The 20,406-nt window shown below is 43.6% G+C and overlaps 1 protein-coding gene and 1 pseudogene across 2 annotated transcripts in view; one reads left to right on the plus strand and one right to left on the minus strand.

The window, feature by feature from the left end:
- The window catches only part of ADGRF1 (adhesion G protein-coupled receptor F1), a 56,268-nt gene extending 54,934 nt beyond the window's left edge, over positions 1-1,334 (minus strand). For both annotated transcript variants that reach the window (XM_066252216.1, XM_066252209.1), the window contains exon 1: positions 1,052-1,334. The gene's annotated coding sequence lies outside the window, so the exon portion shown is untranslated. The remainder of the gene's footprint in view (positions 1-1,051) is intronic.
- Positions 1,335-11,058: 9,724 nt separating this feature from the next.
- LOC136319169 (small ribosomal subunit protein uS7-like) lies at positions 11,059-19,253 on the plus strand (annotated as a pseudogene).
- The last annotated feature ends 1,153 nt before the right edge of the window (positions 19,254-20,406 follow it).

The following is a 20,406-nucleotide window of genomic DNA, read 5'->3' on the forward strand; positions in this document are numbered from 1 at the left end:
ATCGTTTTTAATTCTGGTTATGATTATAAATAACTAGTAGTGGTTTTATCATAGCAAAAGAACATAACGAAAGGCTTGTATTAATATTCTGACAGACCGTCAAATGTATTTTTATCTATTCTTTGTTCTGTGTCTGTGATCTCCGGCCTATGTGTGGTTTCATCAGGTTTAGTTTAATGAAATTACCGTGGGACAAGCCAAACCATCATTCCTCCACTCCACACCTCTCCCTCCTGGACCTTCTTTCTATACCTCTCTAAGCAACTTCCCATCGTTAGTCTCAGACATGGGTGGATTACATAAAATGTCAGGTTAACATAAATGATTTTTCATGAAAAAAAAGGAAAGAAAAACTATGAATTTTCAGGGCCTGTCAGTCAAAAAAAAAAATAGTATGTTGCTTCACATTTATTTGGGGGGAATAAATAGCAGGGGAAATGGTTAAAAGGATCCACTTGGAGGGTTTCCAAAGTCCAGAGAGGGATTAATTTGGGAAATACTTTTCAGATATATACTGGCTCAAAGTTTAAATAAATCCATCCTTAAGACTATACTTTCAGGGATCATTTCTATAGTTTGTTAAATAAATCCATCCTCAAGTGAAAATAAACCTAATTTTCTCAAGTGTATTTTTAAAGAAGATTGGTAAGACTAATATATTTCTAATTAGTGGAAGCCTTAAGATTAATATTTTTAACAAGTATTCTCTACGAAGCCTTCTTCATTCCAATCGATCTACCTCCCAAACATATCCAAAGAGTAGGGGGTCCTGTGTTAGAATCAATAGAGCGAAGACTGTGCTTTAAGTCAGAAAAGCCGGAGTTTGAGTCTCAGTAAATACCTCAATTTATACAGTGACCAAGAGACTGCGCTCTTGTCCCTGCTCGTTGCTTTGGCCACACTCTGTTCCTTTACTTAATCTTCTTCAGGAAGTGAGATATTGAAATCAGAGTCTTCCCCAGAGGGAGGGAAAAATGACCTCAGATTAACAGACAGTGCCAGTGATAGTAATATGCATTCTAAGGAGTCGAATCAGAGCCATTGGGCTTACCTGGCGAGTCCTCTTCACATCACAGCCTCAGGGAGCCCGTCCTCCTGTTGGACTCGGGGCTCAATCACTTCTTAAGCTGTCTGGAAAGACAACCTTGATCAACCTGAAGCACGGCAGCTCTCTGGCATGCGCACAGGTCCACTGATTCCTGAGCAGCTCCTGGTGCACACTGCTGCCCTTGCGGGCTGACAAACCCAGGACACACCCCCTTCAAGAAAGAAAGGAGAAACCCTCTTCATCCAACTCTCCCTCTCCCTTTGAGTCAATATCAGCCTGGTAAGAAGAAGCAACTCGGAGCCCAAGACTCGATGATTCTCCCAGCAGACATAGACGGATTTCTGAAACCTCAGAAGAAAAGTGCTCGATGAGAATGAGGGACACTTCTGTCCTTGATCAGTTTTCTATGCCACTCTGTGAAGCTATGGTGTCTAGCCTCTGGATACCTAGGGTCATACCCCATAAACCAAAAGGAATGCAGCCCTTATCTATGATTCCAAAGAGGAGAAGTAGGTGATTCAAGTGGGTTGAAGGCAGGGATAGGTCTTTTTTTTTCTTTTCTAACTTTCTCACTCAAGGCTGACAAATAAACTTGCTACCTTCCCAGACAAAGGCACCTTGGACTTTGTGATGGAATAATATGGGATAGAGACCAGAAAAGAGAGCAGCGATGTACACATCTTCCCACAGTAAATGTTTTAAGCACGTCCTTTAGCCTTAGAAATCCTTGAGCTAAACCCTATTAACATCTCTAATAAAGGTTTCTTCCATTCTAAAGAGTCATCCAGTTTGAAAACCAACACTCCGTATTTTACAAATGACTCAAGGTAGCTTACATGCTAATGCAAAAAATAAAATTATATTAGAATAGAAATAAAGACACACAAACCATAAAAGTTCTGTATAAATGACAAATTATAAAAGGAAAACTATAAAAGCAGAGAGTCAAATATAAAATAAAAAGAATGCAAATAAAAACCTAGGGTGCTTTATAAATGGGAAACGGAACCCCAGGGCCGAGTGTTCTGAGCAGTCTGCGCGATGGGGCAGCTGAGCAGGTGCACGGCTCCCGTCAGAAAAGAGGGAGCGTTCACCTTCTCAAGAAGGAGAAAATGGCCCTCAGAGCACAAAACTCTAATAGAAATGCCTTTTTTAGAGTGAACTGCTGTGATTGGACCCCATAATTTCATGTTGAAGACCGTTAGTGCCGAACAGCCCTAAACACAATGTGACACTCTGGCTTCCAACATCAGATGGGCCACTTGGTCATAACTGGGCCACTCTGTCATAAGTCCTCATGATCAGGTTTGGATCTGCTCCAGTGAAAAGTTCTCAAGGGAACAAAGCCTATTGGACAACGCCGACTTGTTCAAGGGCATCAACCACTGTGCCTTTGTCCAGCAACCAGACTGGGCAGAAGAGAGGTGATGTCATAATTTGGTCGAGTTAATTCCATTCCCCTCATGTGCCTTTTCCACTGGGTTTTGCAGGTCTTCGGGATCCACCAATTGCAAGCAGAGGCCAAATTTCCATTCAATACAAAGGGTCCAAGGCTTCTTGAAGTATATGCTCTCATTCAGTCAAACCAAGGTCTGAAGTCCTAGGGTTAGATGCCATCTTTTCAGTTCAGTGCTGCCCTGTTCCCAGGGTCTCTATTAACATGCAAATTAGTGTAGGAGCCACTGACACCTTAGTGGGAGTGTGTTTATAAAATGTGACTAATAATTAGCTGGTTGCTTCGGGAGAACAGTGGCCGTGGAACTGGATGGGGGCCAGAGGGAGGAGTAAGGCAGTAGTGGGGCAGACAGAGGGCTAATTAGCGTGGAGCTGAGGGTGGGAAGGGCTTGAAACTCAGATGGAAGCTCTGTTATCCACCTCCATCTCACTGTGTTGTGAAGCTCAGCCATGTCCTAGGGCCTGGCACATGGCCCTCAGAACCAAGAAGGTCCCTACAGTTTCTTATTAGACCAAAAACATTTTAACAGACACTAGAAAATTAGGCAACCAGTGAGCATCAATGTTTTCATGAGTACACCGGTTGGGGGTGTCAATCTAAGTCTAAACAAATGAATGCATTTAATAGTTTGTCAATTCCATATTTAATAAAAAGTGATCACAGTATGCCCAATATTTGAGTTGTTTTACAAATAGGGTGTGCTTTTGAATCACTGGTGACTCACTCAATAAGCTGCTGACTCACCCCTTCTAGTTTCCTCATAATAATCTGTTCATGCATGCGATGCTGAATTTTTTAATAGTTCCTGGTTAGGCTGGGAGGCTCCCCAGGCCCTGCAAAGGACAGGGAGCAAAGGGAAGCAGCACAGGTTTGAGCACTGTGGCAACATCATGACATATCATTGTAATGAGCCCAAGAGGAGCCAACTTTCTGCGAAAGTAGAGCTGAGAACCCATGGCTCCTCCAGTGTGATTGATATGCTCTCATTCAGTCAAACCAAGGTCTGAAGTCCTAGGGTTAGATGCCATCTTTTCAGTTGAGTGCTGCCTTGTTCCCAGTTGAGTGCTGCCCTGTTCCGTCTGCCCCCCAGTCTCACACACTCTCCCTGTGCAACAGGGACATGGTGCTGGCCCGAGTACACAAAGGCAGCTACACCAGTGTGTTCTGGTCCATCTGGCCCACTTCACATCTCTTTCTCTGGTGATAGACCACAGGGCCTCTTTGGCAAGGCCAGGCCCAGCATCCGACAGACGCCACCAAAAAACAAGTAAGAAGACCTGGGACTGAGGAAGAGCATCAAACCTTCCAACTTGGTCTGTTTGTGGTGGATTCCTGAATGGTCTGATTGCTTGACTTCCCAGCAAAAGAGCAGAGTCACAGGAATAAACAGCAACAAACCTGAGGCCCAGGAGCAAAGAAAAGGCAAGCGTAAACATGTCATTGCATCTAGCTTTCTGAATCTTCTCATGTCAGCCAAGTTGCCGAGACTACTGGGTTGTGAGGAGGTACCTGAATTAGACAGACGAGGAGGTGGAACCGGGAAGGACACGAGCCCACCCAGAGTGGATGGACCCTCGATGGCAGCGTCTGTCCTCAGAAGTCATGACATTCTTTTTTTGTTTTGTTTTGTTTTTAGCCAGAGAGACAGAGACAGGAAGGGAGAGAGATGAGAAACATCAACTCATAGTTGCAGATGCTTTAGTTGTTCATTGATTGCTTTCTCATATGTGCCTTGACTAGTGTGCTCAAACTGAGCCAGTGACCCCTTGCTCAAGCCAGCAACCTTGGGCTCAAGCCAGCAACCTTTGGGCTCAACCAGCGACCATGAGGTCATGTCTGTGATCCCCAACTCAAGCCGGTGACCCTGCACTCAAGCTGGTGAGCCCATATTTAAGCTGGAGACCTTGGGATTTTGAACCTGGGACCAGCATCCCAGGTCACTGTTCTACCCAGTGCACCACCACTGGTCAGGCTGAACACTCTTCGAGCATAGCTTAGAGAAGCTCTCCTCCAGGAGCTGCAAGAACAGATGATTGCTTTGACAGATATGGGGATTTGAGGGTGAAATGGGCCCGGGACTGCTGCAGATGGCTTCATTCATAATTGTGAAATGGTTAAATGCCATAAAAAATATTTCAAGTAGCCTGACCTGTGGTGGCGCAGTGGATAAAGCATCGACCTGGAAATGCTGAGGTCGCCGGTTCAAAACCCTGGGCTTGCCTGGTCAAGGCACATATGAGAGTTGATGCTTCCAGCTCCTTCCCCCTTCTCTCTCTCTGTCTCTCCTCTCTCTCTCTCTCTCTCTCTCTCTCTCTCTCTCTCTCTCTCTGTCTCTCCCTCTCCTCTCTAAAATGAATAAATAAATAAATAATTAAAAAATATATATTTCAAGTAGATTGTTTAAGAAACCTGAAAGGAGGAGGGAAGAGGGGAAGAGTTGAGTATAAAACATAAATTTTAGTGAGAAGATTTTCCTAACTAATATGACAAGACAATCAAAACAGATTTAATCTCTTAACACTCAGAACTGGGGAATTATTAGACTATTTGAGGACAGTTTAGTCAACATAACATAGACACTTTTATAAGGGATGGGGGAGGCAATGGCATTGCATAATAAGTGTATGGCTCTTTAGCATTAAAATAAAGGGTATCCAATGAACAAAGGGAGAATTCACAAAACTGTAGGCAATCTTGTCTTATCCACATCAGAAGCACGTGTAGCAGCGTATAAACACGAGAGCGGGCCTAGACAGCAAATTAAAGAGGTGAACTCCCCAGCCTCAGTATCAGCTCACATTTACTGAGCACTTACTATGTCCCAAGTCCTGTTCTGAGCAGTTTCCGTGGCTTTTATCCTCCGAGTAGCCTGTGCCAGTGACTGCCATCCTCCCCACGTTAAAGATGAGGAGATCGAGGAACAGGGCAGCCTAGGGGTCAGAGCACCGACAGAGCCTGAGTTCACAGTCAGTGTTCTTAGCCTACGCTCTACTGCCTCACAAAGACAGGTGAGAAATACAAACAGAAATATCTGACCCTTGCCAAATAACCAAAGAAAAGGCAAAGGCCAGGCCATATGCCAGATACTAACGAGACATGACATTCTTATCATCTGAACCTTTCATAATAATTTGGAGAGCCACTGAAACCCTACAGGATCCACATTTCCATTTCATCCAACAAGGAAGCCTCGAATGTCACTAAATTCAAGGGGCTGGGTCCACTTAACACAGCCAGGCAGGGTTCCCTTGTTTCAGCACGTATAGTATTTAAATGCCAGAGACAACACAGAGCAGAAAAAGCTCAGGACTATAAAAGTAATAAGCTCTTTTCTTCTTTATCACTCTGCCTATCTTTAAAATGAGAATTATACAGCACTGAATAGCCCACCTCTCCAGGCTCAGCAGACCCTCCTGGGGCGACACAAAAGTCACAACCACAGGCTACAGAACTCATCCTCGCATTCATATGGTGCTCAGAATTCACATGGAGTCGGGGCAGCCTCAGCAGTGAAGTTCAGTCTGATACACCTCTCAAGAGTCCTGCTTTTTGTCTGGCCTGTGGTGGCGCAGTGGATAGAATGTTGACCTGGAACCTGAGGTCAACGGTTTGAAACCCTGGGCTTGCCCCATCAAGGCACATACAACAAGCAAGTAATGAACAACTAAAGTGCAGCAACTGAGAGTTTATACTTCTCACTCCCCTCTGCCATAAAATCAATCAATAAAACCTTTCTTTAAAATCCTGCTTTTACTACGCAGGTTCTAGAATCCCGGACCCTGGACAGTGAGATGATTTCCACAGCTGGCCTAAAGCAGCAGAGAAAAAAGCAACACAAACAGGGCCTCTGGAGACTGTCGCAGGGTGGATTAAAGGCTGAAAGGCAGCAGACTGTGCCACTCGGTGCCCCAGGAGTGCATTCCTGCGGACGGAGGAGAGCCTCTCCCAGAAGAAATAAATCCGATTCTGTCCCTGGGCACTTCTCTTTGACATTGTGGCTGTTCTCAACTTCTTCATGAGGACAAACATCTGAAGAAGATGTGGCCTGAGATTAAGACGTTATTTTTACTTAAATATCGTTTCTTTATTTTTTTTTTCCTTTCTATTGAATTTATTGGGGTGACACAGGTTAACAATATTATACAGGTTCCAGATGCACAATTCTACAACACATCATCTGTACACCGTAGTGTGTGTTTATCACCCCAAGTCGAGTCTCCATCCATCACCATTTATCTCCCCCATACCCTACTCACCTAAATATTGTTCCCTTAGCAAACCGCAAATTAATGTCTGGGTTTGGGAATGTCCTTTAAGCAAAGGGAGACATCTAGTGGCCAAGATTCACAACTACATAATGTGGACGAAGCCATGAGGGTGTCCTGGGGGACTTGGCAGGGAGGGGGCGTGGTCTAACCCAGGTAATCTCTGAGAGCCTGAGCTACTTTGTCTATTCGTTTGGCAAGGATTCAACTTCCAAAGGAATTTATTCATTCATTCACTTATTCATTCAACAAACACTCACATTAAATGTGTACTAGGCGCAAAATACTGCTAGGCCCTGGGGATCTCAAAAATCTATAAATACTGCAGTCAAGGATCTTATAGTTTAATAGAAAGACTAGGCCACCAACAATCAGTTAAAAGATATTATGATAAGAGCTGACCACGTTATAGTATAACAGCGCATAGAAAAAGCACATAAGTGAATCTCTGAAGATGAAAGGAAGAAATGTCTAAACCACAGGTCTCAAACTGGCACCCTGTGTGCCCCATCTGGCAGGCAGATGTGTTTTTCTTGGCCTGTGCAGTGTTTTTAAAACTCTAAATTAGTTGCTAACATTTAAACACCAGGGATTTCACATGAAAATCCAGATTTCAGGTTCTTTTGAAAATTGGGAAGATCAGGCAGCACAGTTTTTGTATCCTTGCCCCAAACTTACTTATTTCAACAAATTCTGGGGTAGATTTCACATAAACAGAGTAAAAAACTCAAAATTACAAAAATATATTTATTGAAAAATTAGTCTCTTACTCTTGTTCCACAGCCAACATCATCATCTACGAAGGCACCCACTGTTAGCAGATAGAAACTGTATAAATATGTATCCCTCCCTCATGTTTTACACCAGTACTAATTTCATCTGAATTATCAACTTCAAAATAAGATATAAAACTATAAAGAGACAAGAAAACAAGGGCATTGTTGCTGTTACATTGCTTAAATAATTTGTTGATTTAATAACAAAGCCATTCTAAAATAAGATCATACCCCAGACATCACAAAAAGAAAAATATTGTTAAAATTTCAAAAGAAACTTGACTACATAAGAAGGGGGTTGGGGGACTCTGACCAGTGGTAACACAGTGGATAAAGCAACAACCAGGACACTGAGGTCCCAGGTTTGAAACCCCGCTGTCACCAGCTTGAGCGTGGCTCATCGACTTGAACACGGACTTTCCAGCTTGAGCGCAAGATACTCAACTTGATCTCAAAGTCACTGGCTTGAGCCCAAGGTCACTGGCTTGAGCCCAAGGTCACTGGCTTGAGCAAGAGGTTACTGGCTGGGCAGGAGCCGCCCCCCTCTCAAGGCACATATAAGAAGCAATCAATGAACAACTAAAATGAAGCAACCAATAGTTGATGCTTCTCACCTCTCTCCTCCCTCTCTCTTTCTCTCTCTCTCTGTCTCGTTTCCTGCCCTTCTCTCTCTCAAAAAAAATTTTTATTTTAATTAAAACAAAAAAAAAGGGAGGGAGAATTCTTCATGGTAAAAAATAATACAATGAATAGCATCCAAATATAAATAATTACAGGGGGTCCGTGGGTTATGACAGTCTTAACATATGATGTTTTGAGATTATGACACTCACTTCCATAAAAATGTAAAAAAAATTGAGACGTGAGTGTTTTGGCTTCTGCTGTTAGCATCATACTCACGGACTACGTGGGTGAACTATACAGTCTGGTTGCCCACAGTGGAAGAATACGCAGTAATGCGGCAATGTGACATATGAGTGAGGGAGTTGGTGCCACTCATTTTTCCTGTTACTATAGTACAGTGTACAGTACAGGATATTTACGTCCTTTTCCTCTTTCTGTGGCTTAGTTGTGTTTTTACATGTTAGATTACAATTTTACAACTGTTTTGGAGTAAGTAAGTGACTTAAGCCAGGATGTGTTTTGACTAACACCAAATTTCGGGTTATGTCACTGTCATAAGAACGGAACTGTGTCATACCCAAGGACCCTCTCTGTACCTGGAAAAATAATTTCAATTTATATCATGAATGATTCTTTTCCTAAATAGGTAAATAGTTCTTACAAGTCAATAAGGAAAAAGACTCAATGGCTAAAACAACTTTCTAGGCTGAAGATGGAGCTGCTCTGCCTTGGGGGCCCCATCAGCAAGGCATAATTTTTTAGATGACTTCTGTGTTCCTGTCAATGCTCCACTTGATCAGAAATGCAGTCCGTCCGGTCAGCCGGTTCCCAAACAGCGAGCCAGCTCTGGCTCTATGCTCATTTCCTTGTTCCTTCTCGCCCCGAACAAGGTCGACTATGTGGCTCCAGCTGTATCAGATAGTTTGTATTTTTCTCTTCCTTGTTCTTTATCCTTTACCTTATAAAAGCTTCTTGTCTTTCAACCCATGCTGTAGTTCTCCAAATAGAGACTGTCTGTGTCATGAAGTGTTAAATATAATTTGTCTTCTTTGATCATTTTTTTAACACAACCAAAAGCGTTGAAGGGGTAGGAATAAATCAATTTTAAAAAGGATAAAAATAATTCTAAAATTTATACAAAAAAAATCTAGAGTAACAAAAAATAAAGAACTGATGAAATATTATTTTTTACCTCTCAAGTGGGCAAGGATCAGAGAGGTTGATGATATTGTTGCAGGTGGGAGAAAACAGCCTCATATATAGCTAGTCTCTATCAAATTTTAAATTGTACATATCTTTTGACCTAACAATACTATTTTCTAGAAATATAACCTACAGATATACTTATTTATGTACAAAATGACATCTATACAAATATATCCTATACAGGACTATTTGTAGTATGTGAAGATTGGAGGCCATTTAAAAGTCCATCAGTAGGTGTAGTGAATTGTATCTGTTTAAAATTGTGCCTTGATTATATGTGCAAAACATAAACTCTTTTGTTTTAAGTAATCGAGATTCTGAAATTGTTACTACCATGTAACTTAGCTTCAGGTGACTAATACAGAAATTAATATCAAGAACTGGCAAAAGCTTCCATTAAAAAAAGAAAAAACCCTGCATATATGAGGCATTTGCTTCTGGTCTAATCAGTGAGCAGAGCAGCAAGAAGTCTGTTACAGGAGACTAGGTTGGAGGTCATCTGTGTAATGCAGCGAAACATTGGTGAGAACTTGGATGACAGATCATATGTTGAATAAACTGTAGCTTTAGACAAAGAAGCTAAAATTCATCTTAGTTCCAGTGGCTCTCTTGATAGTACAAGTCTCTTAAAAACATGGTTGGCTTTTTATCTGTTTTATTCCAGTTAACTCTATGGGCTAATAGCTATGCGCCCAGTTCATTCGCAGGCACTTGAAGGTATCGGGCTTTGGTGGGAAAGCCACAACTTGGGTTTCTTTTCTCTGAGCAGTTTTGTCTAACTTGTCATGAGACTGAGGTGTGATTGGCCTTACTCACTCAAAGGCCATCTCAGCTTTACATTTTACCAATTAGAGACAGGAATTAGTGATATCTTTTGTCTGGCAGGTCCTGGAACTTTTGTTCTTATTTTTTCCCCCTTTTTACTCCTGTCTAAGAGCTGGAATCTTTTTCTCGCAGTACAGAGTCTAAACTAGCTACCATATTCCCCCATGTATAAGATGCTCCCATGTATAAGATGCACCTAAATTTGGGGGGCCCCAAACTTGAAAACAAAATGCATTACATAAAGTTAGTGAACTCAAGTTTTATTCATCATAAAATTCATACAACTCCTCATCACTGTCAAAACTCCCATCCATTAGCTTGTCCTCATCTGTGTCTGATGACGAATCACTTTCTGCAACAATGAGCGCAAAAACAAGCATGAAAAGGCAGGAAACGCAAGTTAAAAAATCTACAACCACTGTATTAAGATGCACCCAGTTTTTAGACCCCAAATTTTCCCCCAAAATGTGCATCTTATACATGGGGGAATATGGTAATAACAATGAAAGCACGTTATTAACTGTTTTTATCAGTTCTCTACCCATCTGTTCCAACACCATGGATTGAACGATACATCTTTTCCTCACTGATTTGAAACATCATCTTTATTGAATTCCCAAGTCTTGTTGGATCTGTTTACAGACTTTGCATTCCTTTCATTTATCTGTGTCTACTCAAGAACCAGCTCAACACTAATTGCTGTAGTTTCATAATGCATTTTCATTTCCAGTAAAATAATTCTCCCTCATAATTCTTCCTTTTAAGAACTTTTCTTTCTGCTCTTCCTGTCTGTGCCAGTGTGGCACAAGGTCCACGCAGAGCAACAGAGGGGCTCCAGCTGTGGGGTCAGGCTGACCGAGGGGGAACCGCTGTACCTGCAGCAGCAGGCACCCCGACATCAAGCTCTTCCAGAAGTGGAACACTGATGGTGAACAGTGACATGTCCTTGCAGGACATGACGTTGCAGTGAAAGAGAAGTATGCCAGGAAGCGCTTTCGCCAGGCATGGTGCCCCATCGGGTGGTGCCTCACCAACTCCATAATGATGCGCTGCTGGCCGCAACAATGCAAGCAGTTCCTGACCACGAGCATTGTCGAGCATGCCTTTTGTATCATCCGCTCACCGCGAGAACCCCCTGCAGATCCTGGAGGATGCCATCAGCAGCAGGGGCCCTGGGAGGAGTCCACCCACATTGGGCGAGCTGGAACAGTGAGGCAACAGGCTGTAGAAGTGTCTGCTCTGCACTGTGGGAATCGGGCCATCTGGCTGCTGTGTGCAGGTGCCGGTGAGGCTGCTGCCAGGAACATCAAGACCATCACGGAGCGCCTGGCAGATGAGCTCATCAACGCTGGAAAAGCAGCCAGGGCTTCCTCCATCCCCTACCTTATCAAGAAAAAAATACAAGCTGGAGCGTGTGGCCAAGTCCAACCCCTATGGTTGCAATGAATCCGTTTGCCCTTTGGGGTGGGACCACCAAAAAAAGAAGAAAGGGGGGAGGGGAAGAGGAGCAGGAAGGGGAGGAGAAAACTTTGCTTTCTATTGTAGTTTATTAATTTTTTTCATATAAACTTTATTATCAACTTGTCTAGTTCTCCCTTTCCCCTTCCACCCACCCACCCACACACACACCAAAAATGTATTGATATATTTTTTGAGACTGTGTTAAATGTACAGATAAACTTGGGGATAAAATAAAATAATAAGGAATAATCCTAACAGATATACAAGATCACTGTGAAAAACCTTTCTAAATCACTAAAGAACACGAAAGAGGATTCCTGGTTACACAGCCCGAGGCCTGCGAGGCGTGACTGCATGTGCACAAGAGTCATTAACAGAGAAAATGAGATGGAACCTGGTGCTGAGAGCATTTTCACTTAGGTTGATGCTCCCTTGTAAGTTTACCATGAAACTGCAAAGAGGAGCAGCGTCTGGAACAAATGGGCAAAAGATATGCCTTTAAAAAGGAGTAAATTTCTTTCATATAGAAAGGAATGTTGCCTGACCAGTGGTGGTACAGTGGATAGAGCGTCGACCCGGGACACTGAGGTCACCGGATTGAGCGCAGGATCATCAACAGGATCTCAAGGTCATTGGCTTGAGCCCAAGGTCGTTGACTTGAGCAAGGGGTCACTGGCTCCTTTGGAGCCCTCCATCAAGGCACGTATAAGAAGGACTCAATGAAGAACTAAGGTGCTGCAACAAAGAATTGCTTCTCATCTCTCTTCCTTTCTGTCTGTTTCTCTCTCTCTCTCTCTCTCTCTCTTTCTCTCTCTCTCTCTCTTTCACACACATACACACCCACACACACTAAGTGAAAAAAAAAGAAAGCAAGTGTGGTGGGGTGGAAGGAGGAGACAGGGAGACAAATAAAATATTCTCATTTCTGCACTAATGTTTCTGCTTTGGCTACGTATCCTTGCTTCCGCCTCTTCTGGGAAAATATCCGGGAGTGTAGTTGCTGTGTCACGTGCGCCTTGAGGTATAGTGTGTATTTGCAGGCAGCTTCCCTTTTCCTGCACAGAGAAGAAATTTAAACAGAGTCAGACCATACTCAATGATCAGTCTATCTTTGTTATTCCCTTTTTTCCCCTCTCCCTTCCCCCTCTTCCTTCTGCCTTGCAAGGAGATACTGGGGACAGGGGACTGAAAATGGTGAATGAAGCGTAAGCTCCTTTCCTCTAAAGAATGTGCTCAGTGCCTGAGTAAACATTGGTACCAATCATCGATAAAGAACAACAAACAATGAGATGAGCAAAACTAAAAAAAAATCTTTTTTGAAGAAACAGCCACTATAGCCTTTGTGACTAATAAACTTGGAGCTCATCTTCTATAAGGTATAATATTACCCATGTGTTATTAACACGTACATCTGGTGTTCTGATCAAGCAACACTTTTAAAGATATATGTGTATGTGTGTATACTTAGTTTGTGGGGTTTTGACCATGTGGCATAGTCTTCTGCTTTTGTAACCCAGAACTTCCACACGAACAATATTTCCATATTGTTATTTCATGCGGACATGGATGCTGAGCAACCAGGACATTCACACACTGTTGGAGGAGTTGTAAAATGGTACAACCACTTTGGAAAGCAGTTTGGCAATTTTCTATACAATCAAACATCATGTGACGCAGCAACTAAACTTCTAGATATTTTCCCAGAGGAAATGAAAATAATATACCCACACTAAGAGGTGTATACAATGTTTATAACAGCTTTATTCATAATAGCGAACAATCTGGAAACAACCCAAATGTCTATCAACAGAGACAAACAAATGGAGATACAGCCATACAATGGACTACTGCTACTCTGGAAGATACACATTCTTAGCAAGGCATGTGGGCCTGTAAGATCTGAGGCCATCATGCTTTGTGGAAGAATAATGCTGTACAAATGCAAAGTATGACGTTACTTGGTTTTAAACTGTGCTCTTCCTACTGGTTCTGTCACTACCTTGGGTTATAGTGCCTCGGTGCCAGTTAGCAGGTGATAACCTCAATTCTATTTAACAAGTATATACTAGCACTATGTTAAGTACTGTCAGAGACACAACAGAAGTACACCAGGTCCCAGAATGAAAGGAACTATTTTTCATGAAAAACAGCAATAATACATTTTTTTTTAATGAGAGCAATATTAGATAGCACAATAAATATTTTCAGTGCTTGTTATTTGCTTAAATTCAATAAAAGCAATGAGGAGAATAATAGCCATAATAACATAAGGACTTAATTAAAGCCTTAAGATGTGTCACACTTGCTGGTCCTCTCTCCCTTTCATAATTGGCACATGGGAACATGGAATGGGACAGCCAAATTGTCCTATGATGTCAAACTCTAAAGACTGGGGCTCTACATTTAGTTTTCCTGCTCATCTTAATAAACCATCATGGTGCTGTTACATATATTTAACCCTTTGCTGAGCTTACTTTGTCTTCGCCATGTGGAAGCATCTCCTGTAAGTCATTCTAATCTCTCTTATAAGACTTCCTTTAATTTGTCTTAACTTTCATTTTCAGACCTCAGAGCAGACTCTTATGTACAATATTATCAAACTTAGTACTTTTTCCACACATTCTGTAAGCTCTTCTTCTTAAATTTGATCAAACACAGTCTCACACTTACATTCTGCAAGCTGGAGACTAATTTGTAATTTGTCATATATAAAACCTTTTCACAAAAATTTTTAAACAAAAATCCACTTAAATGTAGTGGATTTTAGGGGTAGATGTAAATTTGTCTGTTTAAATCCATCTTCTTTTTGCTGGTTCTCTCCCACAGCTGCAGCTCCCATTAGGCAGCAGGCAGGCCAGCGGTGGGGTGACGTGATTAAATGTGGGGAAGCAAATAAAGCGGCCCATCAAATGCCTGAGCATACCAGTATTTTTAATTTACCAAGTGTACTAGTCAGAGTTTTCCAGAGAAATACAACCAATAAGATACATGCATATGGCCCTGGCCAGTTGGTTCAGTGGATAAAGTGTCAGCCTGGTGGGCAGAAGTCCTGGGTCTGATCCCCAGTCAGGGCACACAAGAGAAGTGAGACCATCTGTTTCTCTTCCCCTCCTTCTCCCCGTCTCTCTCTCTTCTCCTACTACAGCCAGTAGTTCAGTTGATGCAAGCATCAGTCCCAGATGGGGGTTGCCAGGTGGAGCCTGGTCAGGGTGCATGCAGGAGTCTGTCTCTGTATCTCTCCTCCTCTCATTTAAGAAAAAAGGTATATGCATATATGTATATAGATAGAAGGAGATTTAATATGAGGAACTGGCTCACATGAATATGGAAACTGAGATGCCTCAAGTCATACAATCAGAAAACTGGAGTCCCAAGTGAGCCAATGTGTAGTAGTACCGGTCAGAGTCTTAACGCTAAGAACCAGGACAGCTGATGTTTCAGTCCTAAACTGGGACTGGAAAACCCCAGCGTCCCAGCTAAGTCCACAGCAGGCGATGCTGTGTATTCACAGGATGGTCACAGGGGGGCAGTCTGCTTTATTCAGGCTATGCATTCAAATGTTAATTTCATCCAAAAACACCACCCATAGACACACCCAAAATACTGTTTAACCAAATATCTGGGCATCTGATGACCCAATCAATTTGACACATAAGTTATTCATCACACCAAGCCAACTAGCAGTAGAATGTCAGCTGTGTTCTCTAATTTATGCTTTTACATTTTTGTTCATGCTGCTCCTGAGGCATCCTTGAGAGCCATCTCTTTTCCCAGCCATAGATAGAGAAAAATCAGTGAAGTGTTCGGCATATGGAGGATGCCACCAGTGAAACAAAGCCTGCCATCTTATCTCAATGACATGGAGAATTTCTAGAACTTCACCAAGATCACCTTGGCTACTCTTATCCCACAGATGACTCCTAGTCCTTGGTAAATGTCAGGTAGTTAAAGATACAACACATGAAGAGTTGTATCTTTAACCACCACCACCACCACCCTGGCTAGCTGAAGTCTGGACCCTTCAGACACCCCAAAAGCATCATGACTGTATTCATTTACTATGACCCAGTGTCCCATGAGGTCTCCGAGGGCAACGTCTATTCAGAGGGAACACTTAGGAATGGGAAATACACAGAGAGTTATGAGTTCTTCTAGTCATTAAGGCACTTTGAGGTATTAGCTTACATACTATATACAAGAAACAAAAATCCAAAGAAAAGAGTGGAAGATTTTGCTAGTGGCTGACCATTCTAGGTGGTCTATATGAAGGCTTCTATCTGAAGATCCAAGGAGAACTGCCCTTCCAAGACAATGTGAAGACCCACCTTTCCCTATGGGGGGGGGGGGAGGCAGTGAATTTTCTTCAGGGGTAACTATGCCTGTGCAATTACACCATTGACTCACTCACCCGGTTGACACCGCTTTTCCATGCCGTTGTCCCACAACAAACACAGCTCGACACTTCCTCCACCTACTCATCCCCTTTGCTACCTACTCCTTCCTAGGAGACACAAATAGCCTTGAATAAAAATAACTGAGACAGCCCCAATAATTAACTTCACCTCCTAACTTCATGTTTATGGAACACACAGTAGTGCCAGGAACTTTGCATGTATTTTCTCAATTAAATTTCACAACCACCCCCGATGATGGGCTCTATTTTTTTCTACCACTTTGCAGACGACGAAACCAAGGCTTGAAAGTTCACCAGCTCACCCAAGGCCACACAATGAGTGGAAAAGCTGACTCTGGCAATCAGGTCTCTTCACCTTGGGTTCCTGAGATTTTCATCATTTATCTTTAAATTATGCCTTAGTACCTCTTGGTCCACATTTAGAAATAACAAGGCCTTAAGTATATGGCTTAAAATGAACTTTACAAGCCTGTGGTGGTGCAGTGGGTAAAGTGTCGACCTGGAATGCTGAGGTCACCGGTTCAAAACCCTGGGCTTGCCCGGTCAAGGCTCATATGAGAAGCAACTACTACAAGTTGATGCTTCCCACTCTCCCTCCCCACCTCTTTCTATCTCTCTCTCTTCTCTCTAAAATCAATAAATAACACCTTAAAAAGACTAAAACAAACTTAGAAGAAGTCTTAGGACCCTTTAAAGTATGAATCCCCCCCCCATATGCCCAATACATAACCATTTCTGAAACTACTGGTTCAAAGATATGACGCCTCAGAACTTTTATTTAAATCTCAGAATATAAATTTAAGTTATTGCTTTAGAATCTTTTCAGCCATTTGAGAAAGACGCAATGGAGGCCTTGAGTCTAACTTCTTTGTGACTCGATTCAAAATCACAGGGCTGAAAATAACTCTTTCATTTTTTATATTTTCCAGTTTTATTGAGATATAGTTGACATATAACTTTGTGCAAGTTTAAGGTGTACAGTGTGGTGATTTGCTATGGATAGAGAGTGAAATGATTATGACACAATATCTTGATTTAATTAACTGAACTTGAGAGCTAGTGGAGAGCACCAGGGACTGGAGTTTCTTCAATTACTGATGGACTTTACTGAGCTAAAACAAGCAACTCCCACCCTCAAGGCACCTATGGAGCAATAAGGGAGACGACAGACAAATAAGAGAGAAACCACCTCAACTAGAATAACAGGAGTTTGCGTTTAACCCGAGTCATTCATTAGCTTCCCATGACCTAATCCTGTATCATATGAAACTGAATTTGGGGGGTCGCACTTACAGTATTACAGCACATTTTTCTCTAACATTACTGTCATGGCTAAGTGTCCGATCAGCAGAAGCACAGGGAACGCTGAGCCCCCGTGTCTGCCCACAGGAGATGTGTATCCATGGCACCCACTCTGCCAGGTAAGCTCCACTCTCCACTTCTTCTCAGAACACCCTTTCGGCTCTCTCATTCTGCCGGGAGAAGCGGTATAGAGTAGGGGTGACAAATGAGGGTTAAAGGAACTGGTGAGGGTTGAATCCAATGCCCCTTAATCAGCTGACAATAGTGAACAAGGTGTTTCACGTCTCAGGCCCCATCCATAAACCTGGACTAATTCATGCCTCCCTCCTAGGATTGCTGTGGAGATTAAATGGGATACTGTATGTAGAGTGCTTTGCTAATGGCCAGCATATACTAAATGCTTTTCTTGAAAGAAAAAAAAAAATAGCTTCCTGGAATGTCCATTTCCTCCATCTCCATCATCAAACCTTAGGAAGACTTAAAGCCTGAATCAAGTTCTCCGCCCCATGGTTATTTCCTCCCTGACTATTTCAGCTCTTATGAGGATAACTTCCCTTAAATAACCAACACCGCATACTTAAGTGTTGGATAATAGACTAATTAGACTCTGGCACCTCCTGAAAAAGAGATGGTGGGATGTGGGTGGGTTGAGGTAGGTAAGAAGCAGACAGGCAAGCACTATTTCCAATGTTGTTCATGCTGGTACGGGCTGGCGGCCAGGTTGCCAGCATCCCAGCGGGGAGCCAGAGAGGACCAGAGACTGCATTTCTCCCTTCCCCTCCTCCCCCCAATCTACTTCCCAGCCCTAAAACCTAAAGTAAGGTCAGGCTTGGGTAGCTCTGTCTGTACTGGATCCCTTGTTGCCTAGTTGAAGTCAGAGAGCTGAACCACATTCTAAGGTACGGCCTCTTCCAGCTCCGGCTCTGAGGTTTCCCTGGGACACGTGGCCTTGGGAGTGGGATGGTCCCAGTCCATCACCCTGAGGCCAGGTGGCCCATCTATCTGCCACTCTAAAGGCTTCCATACTGTCCCAGTGAACAGGACATGTTGTTCCTATTTCCCTCCACTCCCTCCAAAATCTGGAATTTCTCTGCAATCAGGCCACCAGCCAACAGCTACCAGCACCCAGGCTGCCAACGGGGCAGCGCCCAAGGCTCGTTGATGTCAACGCTGATGAGGAGTGATGGGAGCTTGGCTCTGCCCGTCCCTTTCTGTGCTATCTCCAGCCAAAGGCCTACAGGCTTTCATCTGCTGAGCCGGGCAGTGTTGAACAACAACAGTATTTATGCTTCCTTCCTCCCTGGACCCCCGCCCCTCCTCTGGCCGCTGTCTCAAAGGAATTCACCAGAAGGACCGGACAGCCCCTGCCGTTTAGACTCTGGGCGAGACAGCCAGCTTCTCTGCTTCCTTTAATGCCGGCCTGGTGACTGATCTCGAGGGAAAATGAGAAACAGACAGAAGAGGGGACGGCGGGACTTTCTGCAGCTGGAGAAGAAGGGGAGGGTTTTGATCAGAGTCCTGACCCGATCTGTAACCAGGCCAGGCCTGGCTGCCTCCGGGTCTCCCCTCGACATTGTAGTAGAAGATCCTTGGTGAGAGGGCCAGCAGCCCAAGGCCCGTCCCTGACACACAGCGGGAAGTAGCTGGCCACAGAGGCCATTATCAGGTTTCACCTTCCAAAGGGCACCTGGCCAGTCAAGGCTGATACTCAGCCCAGTCTCCACTTGCCAAACCACGTGCCACATCTGCCCTGAGGAACGGCCTTTTCCGATTCTTGCAAAGGCTCCCTAAAGGATAGCATGGGCCCTGTGTGCACTCATGTGTCTGCGTCTCCTGACAGCCATGCTTGGACGTTCAGCAAATAGAAGATGAGTAGCATCCTTACAGCCAGCTGCTCTCCAGCATCCTGACCTCCCAGGGCCATGAGTTATCGCTCCTTCTCCTTCTTCCTCTCCTTCCCGTCCCCGGTCACGCTCCACTTCCTCTTCCCCTTTACCATCCCTTCCTTTTTATCCTCTCCCTGTCTCCTCTTCCTTGCTCCCAATCTATGGTCACTTGCTGGATGGCCAGATTCTCCCTAAATGCTCAGAAACACTCTGGAGCGTGGGGGTAGGTAAAAGTAGAAGGAAGCCACAGAGAAGAAGGTCTTTGTATTCAGAATACAGTCTTTTTTCCCCACTTTAACTTGTAGCCTTGGGGTTCATGGGAAGTCATTCCAGGACATGGCAGAAAACATCAGAAGGCTGGATTTAAGAAGCCTGGAACAGAAGGAACTCAAAGAAGTCATTTAGCTCTACCCATGGAAATTAGTAGACACAAATACTGAGATCTAGCATACTGGAACCTGTTTTCCCTTCTAGATGACTGCTATGAGAGGCAGAATTACACCCCTCCCACTAATCACCAAAACCCTTAAAATCAAAAAACATTTTTCGATCCCCAGTCAGGGCACACATGAGCAGCCACCATCTGCTTCTCCCCCATCCCTCTCCCCCTTGTCTCTCTCTCTTCTCCTCCCACAGCCAGTGGCTCAATTGATTCAAGCGTCAGCCCTGGGCACTGAGGGTAGCTCACTTGGTCCGAACACTGGCCCCAGACGGCGGTTGCTGGGTGGATCCTAGTCAGATGCATGATTCCTAGAAGGAATTTGTTTAGGCTGCGGCCCCTGGGGATCTTTCCTCTGAAGAGATAACCATGCCAGGTTGCAGTGAGTCTGTCTCTCTATCTCCCCTCCTCTCACTTAAAAAAATATATATATATTAGAAAGCATTCTCCAGAAGAGAAAGCAGAGATGCAGCAGAACAAGAAGGGAGAGAGACGTGATGTGTGTGAGAGACTGACACACCAGCTCTGGCTGGCAGCCAAGTCCTACAACCGCAAGAAGCAAAATCCTGCCAACAACCTAAATACGTTTGGAAGTGGACTCTTCCCCGGAGCCCCCATTACGTACCGCAGCTCTGTCAACACCTTGGGTTTAACCCAGCGAGACCCACAGCAGACTTCTAACTTCCAGAATTTTGAGACAATAA

Source organism: Saccopteryx bilineata, chromosome 1 (assembly GCF_036850765.1).
Source record: "Saccopteryx bilineata isolate mSacBil1 chromosome 1, mSacBil1_pri_phased_curated, whole genome shotgun sequence".
Lineage (NCBI taxonomy): Eukaryota > Metazoa > Chordata > Mammalia > Chiroptera > Emballonuridae > Saccopteryx > Saccopteryx bilineata.